General features: G+C 43.8%; 1 long non-coding RNA gene across 1 annotated transcript in view; it reads left to right on the forward strand.

Moving 5' to 3' along the window:
- Window positions 1-14,282, forward strand: part of LOC139750113 (uncharacterized) — a 47,398-nt gene extending 33,116 nt beyond the window's left edge. The window contains exon 4 of the long non-coding RNA XR_011713084.1: window positions 12,444-14,282. This is a non-coding gene — a long non-coding RNA (uncharacterized lncRNA). The remainder of the gene's footprint in view (window positions 1-12,443) is intronic.
- The last annotated feature ends 4,411 nt before the right edge of the window (window positions 14,283-18,693 follow it).

Genomic DNA, 18,693 nt, shown 5'->3' on the forward strand with positions numbered 1-18,693 from the left:
TCTCTCAACCACATTCTCTTCATTCCCACACAGCTCTCTTACCCTTTCATTACTTTCTCGATCAATCCACCTCACACAACAAAATGCCCTCAAACATTTCACTTCCAACACACAATCCTATTTATAGCCCATGATTCGCATCCATATAGCATTATTGGGACTACTATTCCTTCAAACTAATCCACTTTTGCCCTTCCAGATAATGCTCTCTCTTATCACACATTCTTCATTGCTACCAGAACCTTCGCCCCCTTCCCCACCCTATGGCCCACTTCCGCTCATATGGTTCAGTTCGCTGACAGGTCCACTCCAAGACATCTCAAACACTTCACTTGTCTTCAGTTTTTCTCCTTTCAAACTTTACATCCCAGCTAGATTGTCCTTCAACCCTGTTGAACCTAATAACCTTAGTTTTATTCACATTTACTCTCAAATTTCTCCTTTCACACACTCTTACAAACTCAACCACTAAATTCTGCAGTTTCTCATTCAAATCTGCCAATAGAACTGTATTTAGAGCAAACAACAACTGTTTCACCTCCCAGGCCCTTTTGTTCCACTCTCTTCAAGAATGCTGTTTTTACCTTCCTCACCACCCCATCCCTAAACATATTTAACAACCATGGTGACATCACACACCCCTGCCGCAGACCAACCTTTACTGGAGACAATTCACTGTCCTCTCTTCCTACTGGTACACACGCCTTACACCCCTGACAAAAGCTTGTCATTGCTGCCAGCAGCTCCCCTCCCGAACCATAATTTCTAAAGACCTTCCACAGAGCATCTCTATCAACCCTGTCACATGCCCTCTCCAGATCCATAGATGCTTCATGCAGATCCGTCTGTTTTTTCTCAATATTCTTCACGCACATTCTTCAAAGCAAACACCAAATCCACACATCCTCTACCACTTCTGAAACCACACTGCTCTTCCCCAGTCTGATACTCGGTACATTCCTTCACCCCCTCAGTCAATACCATCTCATACAACTTACTAGGTATACTCAACAAACTTATACCTCTGCAGTTCGCATACCTTTGTCCCCTTTGCCTTTATACAGTGACATTATACATGCATTCCGCCAATCCTCAGGCATCTCACCATATTCCATACATATTGAATATCCTCACCAACCAATCAGTTACACAAGTCACCCTCTTTCTTAACAAATTCAACAGCAATACTATCGGCTCCTGCCGCCTTGCCCGATTTCAACCTATGCAAGGCTTTCACCACCTCTTCTCTCTTCACCAAACCACTCTCCATGAGTCTCTCAATTCGCATACTACCCCGACCAAAACATCCTACATATGCTACTCTGTCATCTAACACATCCTTCAAAATACTTAATTTATTTCCTCCTCACGTCATCACTACCTGTTATCACTTCCCATTTTGCCCCCTTCACCGATGTTCCCCTTTGTTCTCTATCTTTTGCATATCTACCTCCTTCCAAAACGTTTTCATTTTTCCTAAAAGTTAATGATACTCTTTCACCCCAACTCTCAATTGCCCTCTTTTTCAAACCCCTGCACCTTCCTCTTGACTTCCTCCGAATCATTTGAACTTCTTCCCTGTAAGTACAGCCCAAACTGACCTCTTTTCTCTTTCTCTAGCAACTTTGCTTTTTCATCGCATCACTCATTACTACCTTTCTAATATGCCCCCACCTTTCCCATGCCACATGCACCTCTTGGACATGCCATCACTGCTTACCTAAATACCTACTGTTCGTCAGTCACTCCCCTCGCTTCATTTATTTTCACTCTTTGCCATTCTACACTCAGTCTCTCTACGTATCTATTCACACATGCCTCCCTTCCAATCTCACTCTCGCCATTCTCCTCTCCCCGGCATTTTTTCCTCTCCCTCGCCAGATAACTCGCTGTGTGGAACACACGTGTGTGTGTGTGTGTGTGTGTGTGTAATCAGACTGAGTGAAGAAGTTTTGTCTCCTACAATATTCAGAAGCGACACACACACACACACACACACACACACACACACACACACACACAACGTTCGCTCTAGGTTTGCACATCAGCGACAGTTAAGGGAACTGCAAGAGTCAGTAGTTTTAACGACTTGTGTCCCGCTTGAGGCAGGACGAACCCAAACGGTGTAGACCTCAGTGAATACTATATAGCATTATTCATGTAAGTTATACACTCTCTGCACTCATTCACGATGACCGAAGTGCTCCTACGTTTGGATGTCTCTAGACTCGCTCATATTTTTCATAACAAGTACTGATGTCGAATCCTCAGGCCACAATTCTGGCCCTTTGACATACAAGATGAGCTAATTTTTTCCAATCTCCCTCACCCATAAGGCTGGTGATATAACGAGGCACTGACTGGCGCCTTATGCACTCCACACTGAGTCACCATCAACAGTCATTCACCTGCAACGGTCATTCACCAGCAACAGTCAGTCACCAGCAACAGTCAGTCACCATCAACAGCCAGTCACCAGCAACAGTCAGTCACCATCAACAGTCAGTCACCAGCAACAGTCAGTCACCATCAACAGTCATTCACCAGCAACAGTCATTCACCAGCAACAGTCAGTCACCATATACAGTCAGTCACCATCAACAGTCATTCACCAGCAACAGTCAGTCACCATATACAGTCAGTCACCAGCAACAGTCAGTCACCAGCAACAGTCAGTCACCATATACAGTCAGTCACCATCAACAGTCATTCACCAGCAACAGTCAGTCACCATATACAGTCAGTCACCAGCAACAGTCAGTCATTCACCAGCAACAGTCAGTCACCATATACAGTCAGTCACCATCAACAGTCATTCACCAGCAACAGTCAGTCACCATATACAATCAGTCACCATCAACAGTCATTCACCAGCAACAGTCAGTCACCATATACAGTCAGTCACCAGCAACAGTCAGTCATTCACCAGCAACAGTCAGTCACCATATACAGTCAGTCACCAGCAACAGTCAGTCATTCACCAGCAACAGTCAGTCACCATATACAGTCAGTCACCATCAACAGTCAGTCACCAGCAACAGTCAGTCACCATATACAGTCAGTCACTAGTTACCGTCCACCACGGGCAGTGTGGAGTAAGTCCCCTATCTACCCGGACTAACGTTCCTCCTCCAACTTGTGGAGACTTACACACAAGTCCAACTGTATTACGTCAACTTGGTGATACACAGATTCTAAATTTAAGAAGATTTTTGACGGTATATACCCCACTGCCAGAGTAAACCCACACACACACACACACACACACACACACACACACACACACGCGCGCGCGCACACACACACACACACACACACACACACACACAGATTTTTTTTTTTTTTTTTTTTTTCCTTTGTCGCTGTCTCCCGCGTTTGCGAGGTAGCGCAAGGAAACAGACGAAAGAAATGGCCCAACCCCCCCCCCCCCCCCATACACATGTATATACATACGTCCACACACGCAAAATATACATACCTACACAGCTTTCCATGGTTTACCCCAGACGCTTCACATGCCCTGATTCAATCCACTGACAGCACGTCAACCCCGTCAACACACAGATATGAATATATATATGATGAGAGAGTGTAAGCCAGGTCAGTTTTGGAGCCGCTGTTTTCTAATGCAAATCTTCTCACTTACTCTCGAGGAAAAAAGTTTCGTATTTTCTTACAAATGTGAGAGAGAGAGAGAGAGAGAGAGAGAGAGAGAGAGAGAGAGAGAGAGAGAGAGAGAGAGAGAGAGAGAGAGAGAGAGAGAGAGAGAGAGTTCTATTTCTGTGTTACAGGGAAAGTTTTACGCTTGAGCCCCGTCTCTCTTAGCCTTGTGTGTATGTACCAAGTCTCTACTACTATGTGGGTGTCCACACACACACACACACACACACACACACACACACACACACATATGTATATATACACACACACGCGCGTGCACGCGCCCCAGCCTAAACAAGGTACCCATTTATCGACCAGCCCCGAGGGGAATGATGAACACCTGCGATGGTTGTGGGCCGACTCCCTCTCTAAGGACTCGAGCCCAAGTGGCCGTGCTGACGCATGAAATAACTTCAGCCAAACGCTGAACATTTACAGAGAAGATACAGGCAATAATGAACTTATGAAAAGTGGTGTTATACTGACGCTCTCTGCACAAATACGAAGATGAAAGTTAATATCTAAGTTACTGTCTACGACTAAAGACAGTAAGTTAGTTAATATCTAAGTTACTGTCGTTAGTCGTAGTATCGAGGTCCGGAGCGAATGAGGCAGGCTCTCGATACTACGACTAAAGACAGTAACTTAGATATTAACTAAGTTACTAAGTCACAGTCTTTAGTCGTAGTAAAGAAAGTAGCTTAGTTAATAGCTAAGTTACTGTCTTTAGTCGTAGTAAAGACAGTAGCTTAGATATTAACTAAGTCTGTTGATGATCTTCACAGTGGTTGAGATGGGCTATTGTAGCGGTCTGCACGAAGCGGCATGGGTTCGATACGCCGAGCAACCTCGGGACGAAGGATCTCAGGTGGCAGGAGGTGACAGTGGGGCAGGAAGGGTCTTCCTGGACCGACGGAGAGCTGAGAGGGTCGGCCTGTTGAGCGCCTCCTGATGCGTGGTGTTGAGAAGGCTCAGGCATGAGCTTGTGTGCTCTTCTCTGTACCCTTTTGAAGCAATGGCCGTTGTGTAGCGGGTGGGGAAGAAGACCAGGTGAGGGAGGCGGAGGGGAGTCGGAAGAGGGGGACAGTTTGACGGTGTGGGGACTAAACCTGGAAGAACTGATGATGTGTTGTTTCCCGCATCTCAGGTGGTCAGAGTAACACCACATACCATAGTGCTGGCCAGCACGACCTGGCGAGGAGTGAGGGGCTTGATACACACACACACACACACACTACGGGATGTGACACGGTTGAAGGGTGCTGTGTGGCTGGTGTTGGTGGTCCAGGACTGGCGCTCCGGAGGGCGATGTGGTCGCCGGGAGATCTGTGATCACCGCCGGCACCAGTGGCACTGTCGTCAACAGGGGCCTTCGTCAGGGTGTTAGATATATATAAACAAGGGAGAGAAACGAAAGGCGTGCCAACTTTGTGATCTGTGGAGGTGGTGGCGATGCCTCTCGGGAGCACACAGCCTGACGGCGCTCGCTGAGGAGGTCTACAAACCACAGTAGGAAACTTCTCAGGTGTCAGCTTTGATGGCTGTGTGGATGATCATGCTGTAGGTGTCCAGGTCGATATCTTTGGTGTGTGCGTGTGTGTATGTGTGGTGTGTGTGTGTGTGTGTGTGTGTGTGTGTGTGTGTGTGTGTGTACGACGTTTTTTTATTTGAGATGTAGATAACCTGATATTCTCTACTGTTTATATGAATGCCAAGATTGAAAAGAAGACTAGGAAATGGCTTACATTGTGTCAAACAAAATGAGTCACGTCAAGGGGTTAACGCAGGTCCAAACCAAGAGGGCAGGAGATGCTCTAATACACAACTGTCAATATCAAGACACACTAAATACTGTCTCTACTTTTTCACGTCTAGTACTTAACTTTAGCGTTTGGAGAGGCTGTAAACCTACGTTGTTGTGCACTGACAAAGACCCTTTGTGACCTCTACAATCTTTTGGCGCCATCGCTCACAGGATGGGCATGGCCGCCACGGTAGACTAACTGCTGATAACAGCATTAATCAGTCACTCACCTCACCCACCAAACGCTGCCTTACATGACAGTACCAACATGGAAGACGTATGAATCTCCCTCTTTTTATCGTCCTGTATTCAGTAACCCAACAGACACAGGGTTGTACATCAGGCCACTGTATACTGCAACTTTAAGTACGCGAAGACTTTGATGGAATGGGACACAATTGCCAGCATCATCAGATGCACAGACATCACCAAGATGCCCGTGAGCCAATTTGCAGCGTCCTCGGGATTAGAGTGTGGGCGGCCTGCCCCACCTTAATTGACCCAAAGCGTTTGGGCAGGGGACCTAGAGCTGTTGTGTGGCAGCAGCTCAGGATGTGTAGCTCTTAACTTATTGGCAGTTCAGTACTACGCTATCCGACTACCGTTCTCGGAGGCCCAGGTTCGATGCTCGGGCATGTTACTAAAACTATATATATATATATATATATATATATATATATATATATATATATATATATATATATATATATGTCTGATCATTATCTTGTGGAGGCTAAGGTGAAGATTAGTATGGGTTTTCAGAAAAGAAGAGTGAATGTTGGGGTGAAGAAGGTGGTGAGAGTAAGTGAGCTTGGGAAGGAGACCTGTGTGAAGAAGTATCAGGAGAGACTGTGTACAGAATGGAAAAAGGTGAGAACAATGGAAGTAAGGGGAGTGGGGGAGGAATGGGATGTATTTAGGGAATCAGTGATGGATTGCGCAAAAGATGCTTGTGGCATGAGAAGAGTGGGAGGTGGGCTGTTTAGAAAGGGTAGTGAGTGGTGGGATGAAGAAGTAAGAGTATTAGTGAAAGAGAAGAGAGAGGCATTTGGACGATTTTTGCAGGGAAAAAATGCAATTGAGTGGGAGAAGTATAAAAGAAAGAGACAGGAGGTCAAGAGAAAGGTGCAAGAGGTGAAAAAAAGGGCAAATGAGAGTTGGGGTGAGAGACTATCGGTAAATTTTAGGGAGAATAAAAAGATGTTCTGGAAGGAGGTAAATAGGGTGCGTAAGACAAGGGAGCAAATGGGAACTTCAGTGAAGGGCGTAAATGGGGAGGTGATAACAAGTAGTGGTGATGTGAGAAGGAGATGGAATGAGTATTTTGAAGGTTTGTTGAATGTGTCTGATGACAGAGTGGCAGATATAGGGTGTTTGGGTCGAGGTGGTGTGCAAAGTGAGAGGGTTAGGGAAAATGATTTGGTAAACAGAGAAGAGGTAGTAAAAGCTTTGCGGAAGATGAAAGCCGGCAAGGCAGCAGGTTTGGATGGTATTGCAGTGGAATTTATTAAAAAAGGGGGTGACTGTATTGTTGACTGGTTGGTAAGGTTATTTAATGTATGTATGACTCATGGTGAGGTGCCTGAGGATTGGCGGAATGCGTGCATAGTGCCATTGTACAAAGGCAAAGGGGATAAGAGTGAGTGCTCAAATTACAGAGGTATAAGTTTGTTGAGTATTCCTGGTAAATTATATGGGAGGGTATTGATTGAGAGGGTGAAGGCATGTACAGAGCAGCAGATTGGGGAAGAGCAGTGTGGTTTCAGAAGTGGTAGAGGATGTGTGGATCAGGTGTTTGCTTTGAAGAATGTATGTGAGAAATACTTAGAAAAGCAAATGGATTTGTATGTAGCATTTATGGATCTGGAGAAGGCATATGATAGAGTTGATAGAGATGCTCTGTGGAAGGTATTAAGAATATATGGTGTGGGAGGCAAGTTGTTAGAAGCAGTGAAAAGTTTTTATCGAGGATGTAAGGCATGTGTACGTGTAGGAAGAGAGGAAAGTGATTGGTTCTCAGTGAATGTAGGCTTGCGGCAGGGGTGTGTGATGTCTCCATGGTTGTTTAATTTGTTTATGGATGGGGTTGTTAGGGAGGTAAATGCAAGAGTCTTGGAAAGAGGGGCAAGTATGAAGTCTGTTGGGGATGAGAGAGCTTGGGAAGTGAGTCAGTTGTTGTTCGCTGATGATACAGCGCTGGTGGCGGATTCATGTGAGAAACTGCAGAAGCTGGTGACGGAGTTTGGTAAAGTGTGTGGAAGAAGAAAGTTAAGAGTAAATGTGAATAAGAGCAAGGTTATTAGGTACAGTAGGGTTGAGGGTCAAGTCAATTGGGAGGTGAGTTTGAATAGAGAAAAACTGGAGGAAGTGAAGTGTTTTAGATATCTGGGAGTGGATCTGTCAGCGGATGGAACCATGGAAGCGGAAGTGGATCATAGGGTGGGGGAGGGGGCGAAAATTTTGGGAGCCTTGAAAAATGTGTGGAAGTCGAGAACATTATCCCGGAAAGCAAAAATGGGTATGTTTGAAGGAATAGTAGTTCCAACAATGTTGTATGGTTGCGAGGCGTGGGCTATGGATAGAGTTGTGCGCAGGAGGATGGATGTGCTGGAAATGAGATGTTTGAGGACAATGTGTGGTGTGAGGTGGTTTGATCGAGTAAGTAACGTAAGGGTAAGAGAGATGTGTGGAAATAAAAAGAGCGTGGTTGAGAGAGCAGAAGAGGGTGTTTTGAAATGGTTTGGGCACATGGAGAGAATGAGTGAGGAAAGATTGACCAAGAGGATATATGTGTCGGAGGTGGAGGGAACGAGGAGAAGAGGGAGACCAAATTGGAGGTGGAAAGATGGAGTGAAAAGGATTTTGTGTGATCGGGGCCTGAACATGCAGGAGGGTGAAAGGAGGGCAAGGAATAGAGTGAATTGGAGCGATGTGGTATACAGGGGTTGACGTGCTGTCAGTGGATTGAATCAAGGCATGTGAAGCGTCCGGGGTAAACCAAGGAAAGCTGTGTAGGTATGTATATTTGCGTGTGTGGACGTGTGTATGTACATGTGTATGGGGGGGGTTGGGCCATTTCTTTCGTCTGTTTCCTTGCGCTACCTCGCAAACGCGGGAGACAGCGACAAAGTATAAAAAAAAAAGAAAAAAAAAAAAGAATATATATATATATATATATATATATATATATATATATATATATATATATATATATATATATATATTCTTTCTTTTAAACTATTCGCCATTTCCCGCGTTAGCGAGGTAGCGTTATGTGATTATTACACGAAAGTGCACTTGGGAACTTATTGTGTTTCACTTTCCCCGTGGACTCATAGGAATATATATATATATATATATATATATATATATATATATATATATATATATATATATATATATATATATATATGTATATATATATATATGTGTGTGTGTGTGTGTGTGTGTGTGTGTGTGTGTGTACAGGTGTTGGTGCAAAAGCATCAGAGGATTGTGCAACGATGCATAAAACAAAACAAAAAAACATAATTCTACTCTGAAATGCATGAAAAACATTTTCCCTTGACGCACCGACTAATTTTAATTAGTGCAACATTATGACGAACCACTGCCGAGGATGACGAACCACAGCTGCTTACGGCTGACGAACCACTGCCGCTCACGGATGACGAACCATTGCCGCTTACGGATTACGAACCACTGCCGTTTATGGATGATGAACCACTGCCGCTTACGGATGACGAACCACTCCCGCATATGGATGATGAACCACTGCCGCTTACGGATGATGAACCATTACCGCTTACGGATGACGAACCACTGTCGCCTACGGATAACGAACCACTGCTGCATTTGGATGATGAACCACCGCCGCTTACGGATGACGAGCCATTGCTGCTTACGGATGATGAACCATTACCGCTTACGAATGACGAACCATTGCTGCTTACAGACAGCGAACAACTACCGCTTACAGACAGCGAACCATTACCGCTTACGGACAGCGAACCACTACCGCTTACGGACAGCGAACCACTACCGCTTACAGACAGCGAAACACTACCGCTTACGGACAGCGAACCATTACCGCTTACGGACAGCGAACCACTACCGCTTACGGACAGCGAAACACTACCGCTTACGGGTCACCATATGTTCGTGTTGTCTGTCGTGGAGGTTGCCAGGACATGGGCGCCAGTGGCCCACTGTGGGTGCCACTTGATCATAGAAAACAAGAATAGATTTATGAGGTTAATTGCTGCCAGATGGAGTGTTACGTTAGGTCAGGGGTCACGTACAATGATGAATCTAGCAGTCTGTATCACATTAGGTCAGAGGTCATGTACGATAACGGACCACGCAACGTCACATTAGGTTAGGTCATGTACAATTATGGGGAAGACAGTCAGTGTCACATTAGGTCAAAGGTCACGTTTAATGATGGACCAGGCAGTGTCACATTAGGTCAAAGGTCACGTTTAATAATGGACTAGGCAGTGTCACATTAGGTCAAAGGTCATATTTAATGATGGACCAGGCAGTGGGTGTCACATTAGGTCAAAGGTCACGTTTAATGATGGACCAGGCAGACAGTGTCACATTAGGTCAAAGGTCATATTTAATGATGGACCAGGCAGACAGTGTCACGTTAGGTCAAAGGTCATATTTAATGATGGACCAGGCAGACAGTGTCACGTTAGGTCAAAGGTCACGTTTAATGATGGACCAGGCAGACAGTGTCACATTAGGTCAAAGGTCATATTTAATGATGGACCAGGCAGACAGTGTCACGTTAGGTCAAAGGTCACGTTTAATGATGGACTAGGCAGACAGTGTCACATTAGGTCAAAGGTCACGTTTAATGATGGACCAGGCAGACAGTGTCACATTAGGTCAAAGGTCATATTTAATGATGGACCAGGCAGACAGTGTCACGTTAGGTCAAAGGTCACGTTTAATGATGGACTAGGCAGACAGTGTCACATTAGGTCAAAGGTCACGTTTAATGGTGGACCATGCAGACAATGTCACATTAGGTCAAAGGTCATATTTAATGTTGAACCAGGCAGACAGTGTCATATGAGGTCAAAGGTCACGTTTAATGATGGACCAGACAGACAGTGTCACATTAGGTCAAAGGTCATATCTAGCGATGGACCAGGCAGTGAGTGTCACATTAGGTCAAAGGTCACGTTTGATGATGAACCAGGCAGTATCACATTAGGTCAAAGGTCACGTTTAATGATGGACCAGGCAGACAGTGTCACATTAGGTCAAAGGTCATATCTAGCGATGGACCAGGCAGTGAGTGTCACATTAGGTCAAAGGTCACGTTTAATGATGGACCAGGCAGACAGTGTCACATTAGGTCAAAGGTCACGTTTAATGTTGAACCAGGCAGACAGTGTCACATTAGGTCAGAGGTCACGTACAATAATGAACCAGACTATCAGTTATGGAAATCTGTTCTAGGTCATCTTTACAATGTTAATGGTTCATTTCCTTGTTGACGAAGAGACCCCATTAGGGACTCACTAATACCAGGAGGGAACACAGTGCCATCACCAGAAATTAGAATGCAATAGAAACTAAATCTATTAATGTCGTAATCCCCTACTATTCGGCATGCAAGAGCGACCTTATGTCAAACTGATCCCACACGTTCCTGGGTCGATCATGGAATACCTGCTTATTTCCAAGAGTAAATAAGGGTTAAGATGAATACCTCCTCATCTGTCAACATTTACCATGGGGATGGGGGAAGAAAAGGACGCTACTGACAGGAGCAGGGGGAGGTGGGGACCCTCGTGGTGCCGTGGTTAGCCTTGCCCACACTGACGCATTCAGGAGCAGCCCAGGATCGAGCTCGCATAAGTTCGAATCATGGTCACGACAGCCGGTACACAGTCAACCCAGCTGTTTATCCTTCCTTGGGAGGTGGTCGATTAAATGGGCACCTGATTAAGATAGGATATATACATTCTCTCTCTCTCTCTCTCTCTCTCTCTCTCTCTCTCTCTCTCTCTCTCTCTCTCTCTCTCTCTCTCTCTCTCTCTCTCTCTCTCTCTCTCTTTATATATATATATATATATATATATATATATATATATATATATATATATATATTTATTTATTTCTTTTCTTTCAAACTATTCGCCATTTCCCGCGTTAGCGAGGTAGCGTTAAGAACAGAGAACTGGGCCTTTGAGGGAATATCCTCACCTGGCCCCCTTCTCTGTTCCTTCTTTTGGAAAAAAAAAAAAAAAAAAAATATATATATATATATATATATATATATATATATATATATATATATATATATATATATATATATATATATATATATATATATATATATATCTTTCTTTTCTTTTAAACTATTCGCCATTTCCCGCATTAGCGAGGGAGCGTTAAGAACAGAGGACTGGGCCTTTTTTGGAATATCCTCACCTGGCCCCCTCTGTTCCTTCTTTTGGAAAATTAAAAAAAGAAAAGAAAAACGAGAGGGGAGGATTTCCAGCCCCCCGCTCCCTCCCCTTTTAGTCGCCTTCTACGACACGCAGGGAATACGTGGGAAGTATTCTTAATCCCCTATCCCCAGGGATAAATATATATATATATATATATATATATATATATATATATATATATATATATATATATATAATGACATGACCATCATTAGCGCCTTTGTCGCCTCAGCCACCACAAGACAAAGAATGATATCCTCCCCTCCTGTAATGCCACTTTCAAAGAAAAACGGAACAGAAGAAGGAGCCAAGCGAGCTGTCGGGTACAGCAGGAGACACCTGCCCCTCACACCTGTGTTATTGTGGTGCGTCATTGCCCTCCCTTTCCCAGCTTGCGCTCCCCTTCCCTGTACATCACACCCTTCACCTCTTCCCTCCTCTCTTACCTACCCACTTTATCTCGTGTTATTCAAGCGTCTCTCTTTTTCCCCCTCCGGCCTGCACAGGAGCCAAGCGGCCATGGCCCGGGTGCGGGCGTACAGGGAGGGAGAGCGGGTCAGGAGGAGGCGTGAGCTGGACCAGGTGTGTGCAGCTGCCGACTCAGCCCACGCAGGTCTGCGGCTGTACATGCTCATCACGACGCCCCAGGCGCCCTCACCCACCCCGCCCACGGCGGCTGTGGTGCCGCTTCTGACGCAGAGACACACCTGGCAGAGCACCCGCTGGTGAGACACGCCTGCCTCATGGTCTCTCTCACGTGAACACGCGTGTTAAGCTGACGACCCCCCCTCCTCCCAGATGACACGCCCACTACTGTTCTTCGACACCACGCCTACCACTCCACTACGCCACGCTCAGTAAGCTGGAGGGCCGAGACTACGACTCTGGGAGACTATGCCCTCCTAGTCTGTGGCTCCATGTACCTGCGCCCTCCTCCTAAGGGCTCCATCTTAACCATCGTCAGATCCGGACTAAGTTCAGTATATACCTCTGACCTTGAAGGTACCTCACCATTCTGTCTATCCCTTACTGTAGTGTACTTCACCACTCTATCTCTATCCCTTACTATAATGTACTTCACCACTCTATCTCTATCCCTTACTGTAGTGTACTTCACCACTGTATCTCTCTCCCTTACTATAGTGTATTTCACCACTCTATCTCTATCCCTTACTGTAGTGTACTTCACCACTGTATCTCTCTCCCTTACTATAGTGTATTTCACCACTCTATCTCTCTCCCTTACTGTAGTGTACTTCACCACTCTATCTCTATCCCTTACTGTAGTGTACTTCACCACTCTATCTCTATCCCTTACTGTAGTGTACTTCACCACTCTATCTCTATCCCTTACTGTAGTGTACTTCACCACTCTATCTCTATCCCTTACTGTAGTGTACTTCACCACTCTATCTCTATCCCTTACTGTAGTGTGCTTCACCACTCTATCTCTATCCCTTACTGTAGTGTACTTCACCACTCTATCTCTATCCCTTACTGTAGTGTACTTCACCACTCTATCTCTATCCCTTACTGTAGTGTACTTCACCACTCTATCTCTCTCCTTCAATGTGGTGTACTTAATCTCCATCCCTTAATATAATGGACTTCATGATCTATCTCTGTTCCTTATTGTAGTGTACTTCACCACCCTGTCTCTATCCCTTACTGTAGTGTACTTCACCACTCTATCTCTATCCCTTACTGTAGTGTACTTCACCACTCTATCTCTCTCCTTCAATGTGGTGTACTTAATCTCCATCCCTTAATATGATGGACTTCATGATCTATCTCTGTTCCTTATTGTAGTGTACTTCACCACCCTGTCTTTATCCCTTAATGTAGTGTATAACACCGCCTACCTCCATACCTTAACAAAATGTACTTCATCATCTTAATTGCTCCAGATATGCACTTGGAAGTTACACATAGGAAATAGAAATGACTCTCCAATCTCATATTGTTATTCCAAGACCTGAGACAGAAGAGCATTTGTAACAGACCTGTTATGACATATTATTCAGTATAAGTAAATGGGATCGTCAGCCCAAATGATACAACTTTAATCATGTTGTCAACACAATGTAAAATGAAAAATGTTGCTCATAAACAATTGTTTATATTTTTGATAAAGACAACTGAACAACTTGATTAAATGGATGTTAGTCAGCTTATGTGTTTATAGGTATATATATATATATATATATATATATATATATATATATATATATATATATATATATATATATATATATATATATATATATATATGTATATATACCAAATGGCGTCCTAGCTACGTCTCTTCGCTGTATAACAACTGACTGTTATATTTCTCTCTTGTGTCTCCCCTGATGATGTGATTATTACACGAAAGTGCACTTGGGAACTTATCGTGTTTCATTTTCCCCGCCGACTCACAGGAATATATATATATATATATGTATATATATATATATATATATATATATATATATATATATATATATATATATATATATATATATATATTTTTTTTTTTTTTTTTTTTTTCTTTTTTTTTTTTTTTCATACTATTTGCCATTTCCCGCGTTAGCGAGGTAGCGTTAAGAACAGAGAACTGGGCCTTAGAGGGAATATCCTCACCTGACCCCCTACTCTGTTCCTTCTTTTGGAAACGCTGTCTCCCGCGTTTGCGAGGTAGCGCAAGGAAACAGACGAAAGAAATGGCCCAACCCACCCCCATACACATGTATATACATACGTCCACACACGCAAATATACATACCTACACAGCCCTCCATGGTTTACCCCAGACGCTTCACATGCCTTGATTCAATCCACTGACAGCACGTCAACCCCGGTATACCACATCGCTCCAATTCACTCTATTCCTTGCCCTCCTTTCACCCTCCTGCATGTTCAGGCCCCGATCACACAAAATCTTTTTCACTCCATCTTTCCACCTCCAATTTGGTCTCCCTCTTCTCCTCGTTCCCTCCACCTCCGACACATATATCATCTTGGTCAATCTTTCCTCACTCATTCTCTCCATGTGCCCAAACCATTTCAAAACACCCTCTTCTGCTCTCTCAACCACGCTCTTTTTATTTCCACACATCTCTCTTACCCTTACGTTACTTACTCGATCAAACCACCTCACACCACCCACACATTGTCCTCAAACATCTCATTTCCAGCACATCCATCCTCCTGCGCACAACTCTATCCATAGCCCACGCCTCGCAACCATACAACATTGTTGGAACCACTATTCCTTCAAACATACCCATTTTTGCTTTCCGATATAATGTTCTCGACTTCCACACATTCTTCAAGGCTCCCAGAATTTTCGCCCCCTCCCCCACCCTATGATCCACTTCCGCTTCCATGGTTCCATCCGCTGCCAGATCCACTCCCAGATATCTAAAACACTTCACTTCCTCCAGTTTTTCTCCATTCAAACTCACCTCCCAATTGACTTGACCCTCAACCCTACTGTACCTAATAACCTTGCTCTTATTCACATTTACTCTTAACTTTCTTCTTCCACACACTTTACCAAACTCAGTCACCAGCTTCTGCAGTTTCTCACATGAATCAGCCACCAGCGCTGTATCATCAGCGAACAACAACTGACTCACTTCCCAAGCTCTCTCATCCCCAACAGACTTCATACTTGCCCCTCTTTCCAAAACTCTTGCATTCACCTCCCTAACAACCCCATCCATATATATATATATATATATATATATATATATATATATATATATATATATATATATATATATATATATATATTTTTTTTTTTTCAAACTATTCGCCATTTCCCGCGTTAGCGAGGTAGCGTTAAGAACAGAGGACTTGGCCTTTTTTGGAATATCCTCACCTGGCCCCCTCTGTTCCTTCTTTTGGAAAATTAAAAAAAAAACGAGAGGGGAGGATTTCCAGCCTCCCGCTCCCTCCCCTTTTAGTCGCCTTCTACGACACGCAGGGAATACGTGGGAAGTATTCTTTCTCCCCTATCCCCAGGGATAATATATATATATATATATATATATATATATATATATATATATATATATATATATATATATATATGTATATTTTTTTTTTTCATACTATTCGCCATTTCCCGCGATAGCGAGGTAGCGTTAAGAACAGAGGACTGGGCCTTTTTTGGAATATCCTCACCTGGCCCCCTCTGTTCCTTCTTTTGGAAAAAAAAAAAAAAGAGAGAGGGGAGGATTTCCAGCCCCCCGCTCCCTCCCCTTTTAGTCGCCTTCTACGACACGCAGGGAATACGTGGGAAGTATTCTTAATCCCCTATCCCCAGGGATAATATATGTATATATATATATATATATATATATATATATATATACGAACAAAGTGCATATGAACGCGCACCTTCATAGAACATACAAACCTCCAACAGCCAGGATCGAACCCGGGACCCTTGTGCAACAGGCGGAAGCGCTACTGCTAGGCTATAATCGATCCTAGCTGTTGGAGGTTTGAATGTTCTATGAAGGTGCGCGTTCATATGCACTTTGTTCGTATTCATATACCTCCGCGTTGTACAACTGGGTTCGGTAAAATGCTATCTGCTGGCTGTGTGAGCCTGATGGGAAATGACCGGTGTAGACCCCGTTGCTCACCAACGTGAGACGAGGGGTATTCGAGTACATAGTATTCGAATAGTTATTTTTCTATTAGGGGCGATCATAGCCTAGTGGTAGCGCTCCTGCCTGTTGCACAGGGGTTCCGGGCTCGATCATGGCTGTTGGAGGTTTGTATGTTCCGTGATATATATATATATATATATATATATATATATATATATATATATATATATATATATATATATATATATATATATATATACATATATATATATATATATATATATATATATATATTTTTTTTTTTTTTTGTTTTTTTTTTTTTTTTTTTATACTTTGTCGCTGTCTCCCGCGTTTGCGAGGTAGCGCAAGGAAACAGACGAAAGAAATGGCCCAACCCCCCCCCCCATACACATGTACATACACACGTCCACACACGCAAATATACATACCTACACAGCTTTCCATGGTTTACCCCAGACGCTTCACATGCCTTGCTTCAATCCACTGACAGCACGTCAACCCCTGTATACCACATCACTCCAATTCACTCTATTCCTTGCCCTCCTTTCACCCTCCTGCATGTTCAGGCCCCGATCACACAAAATCTTTTTCACTCCATCTTTCCACCTCCAATTTGGTCTCCCTCTTCTCCTCGTTCCCTCCACCTCCGACACATATATCCTCTTGGTCAATCTTTCCTCACTCATTCTCTCCATGTGCCCAAACCATTTCAAAACACCCTCTTCTGCTCTCTCAACCACGCTCTTTTTATTTCCACACATCTCTCTTACCCTTACGTTACTTACTCGATCAAACCACCTCACACCACACATTGTCCTCAAACATCTCATTTCCAGCACATCCATCCTCCTGCGCACAACTCTATCCATAGCCCACGCCTCGCAACCATACAACATTGTTGGAACCACTATTCCTTCAAACATACCCATTTTTGCTTTCCGAGATAATGTTCTCGACTTCCACACATTTTTCAAGGCTCCCAAGATTTTCGCCCCCTCCCCCACCCTATGATCCACTTCCGCTTCCATGGTTCCATCCGCTGACAGATCCACTCCCAGATATCTAAAACACTTCACTTCCTCCAGTTTTTCTCCATTCAAACTCACCTCCCAATTGACTTGACCCTCAACCCTACTGTACCTAATAACCTTGCTCTTATTCACATTTACTCTTTAACTTTCTTCTTCCACACACTTTACCAAACTCAGTCACCAGCTTCTGCAGTTTCTCACATGAATCAGCCACCAGCGCTGTATCATCAGCGAACAACAACTGACTCACTTCCCAAGCTCTCTCATCCCCAACAGACTTCATACTTGACCCTCTTTCCAGGACTCTTGCATTTACCTCCCTAACAACCCCATCCATAAACAAATTAAACAACCATGGAGACATCACACACCCCTGCCGCAAACCTACATTCACTGAGAACCAATCACTTTCCTCTCTTCCTACACGTACACATGCCTTACATCCTCGATAAAAACTTTTCACTGCTTCTAACAACTTGCCTCCCACACCATATATTCTTAATACCTTCCACAGAGCATCTCTATCAACTCTATCATATGCCTTCTCCAGATCCATAAATGCTACATACAAATCCATTTGCTTTTCTAAGTATTTCTCACATACATTCTTCAAAGCAAACACCTGATCCACACATCCTCTACCACTTCTGAAACCGCACTGCTCTTCCCCAATCTGATGCTCTGTACATGCCTTCACCCTCTCAATCAATACCCTCCCATATAATTTACCAGGAATACTCAACAAACTTATACCTCTGTAATTTGAGCACTCACTCTTATCCCCTTTGCCTTTGTACAATGGCACTATGCACGCATTCCGCCAATCCTCAGGCACCTCACCATGAGTCATACATACATTAAATAACCTTACCAACCAGTCAACAATACAGTCACCCCCTTTTTTAATAAATTCCACTGCAATACCATCCAAACCTGCTGCCTTGCCGGCTTTCATCTTCCGCAAAGCTTTTACTACCTCTTCTCTGTTTACCAAATCATTTTCCCTAACCCTCTCACTTTGCACACCACCTCGACCAAAACACCCTATATCTGCCACTCTGTCATCAGACACATTCAACAAACCTTCAAAATACTCA

The sequence above is a fragment of the Panulirus ornatus genome, chromosome 9, assembly GCF_036320965.1.
Source record: "Panulirus ornatus isolate Po-2019 chromosome 9, ASM3632096v1, whole genome shotgun sequence".
NCBI lineage: Eukaryota > Metazoa > Arthropoda > Malacostraca > Decapoda > Palinuridae > Panulirus > Panulirus ornatus.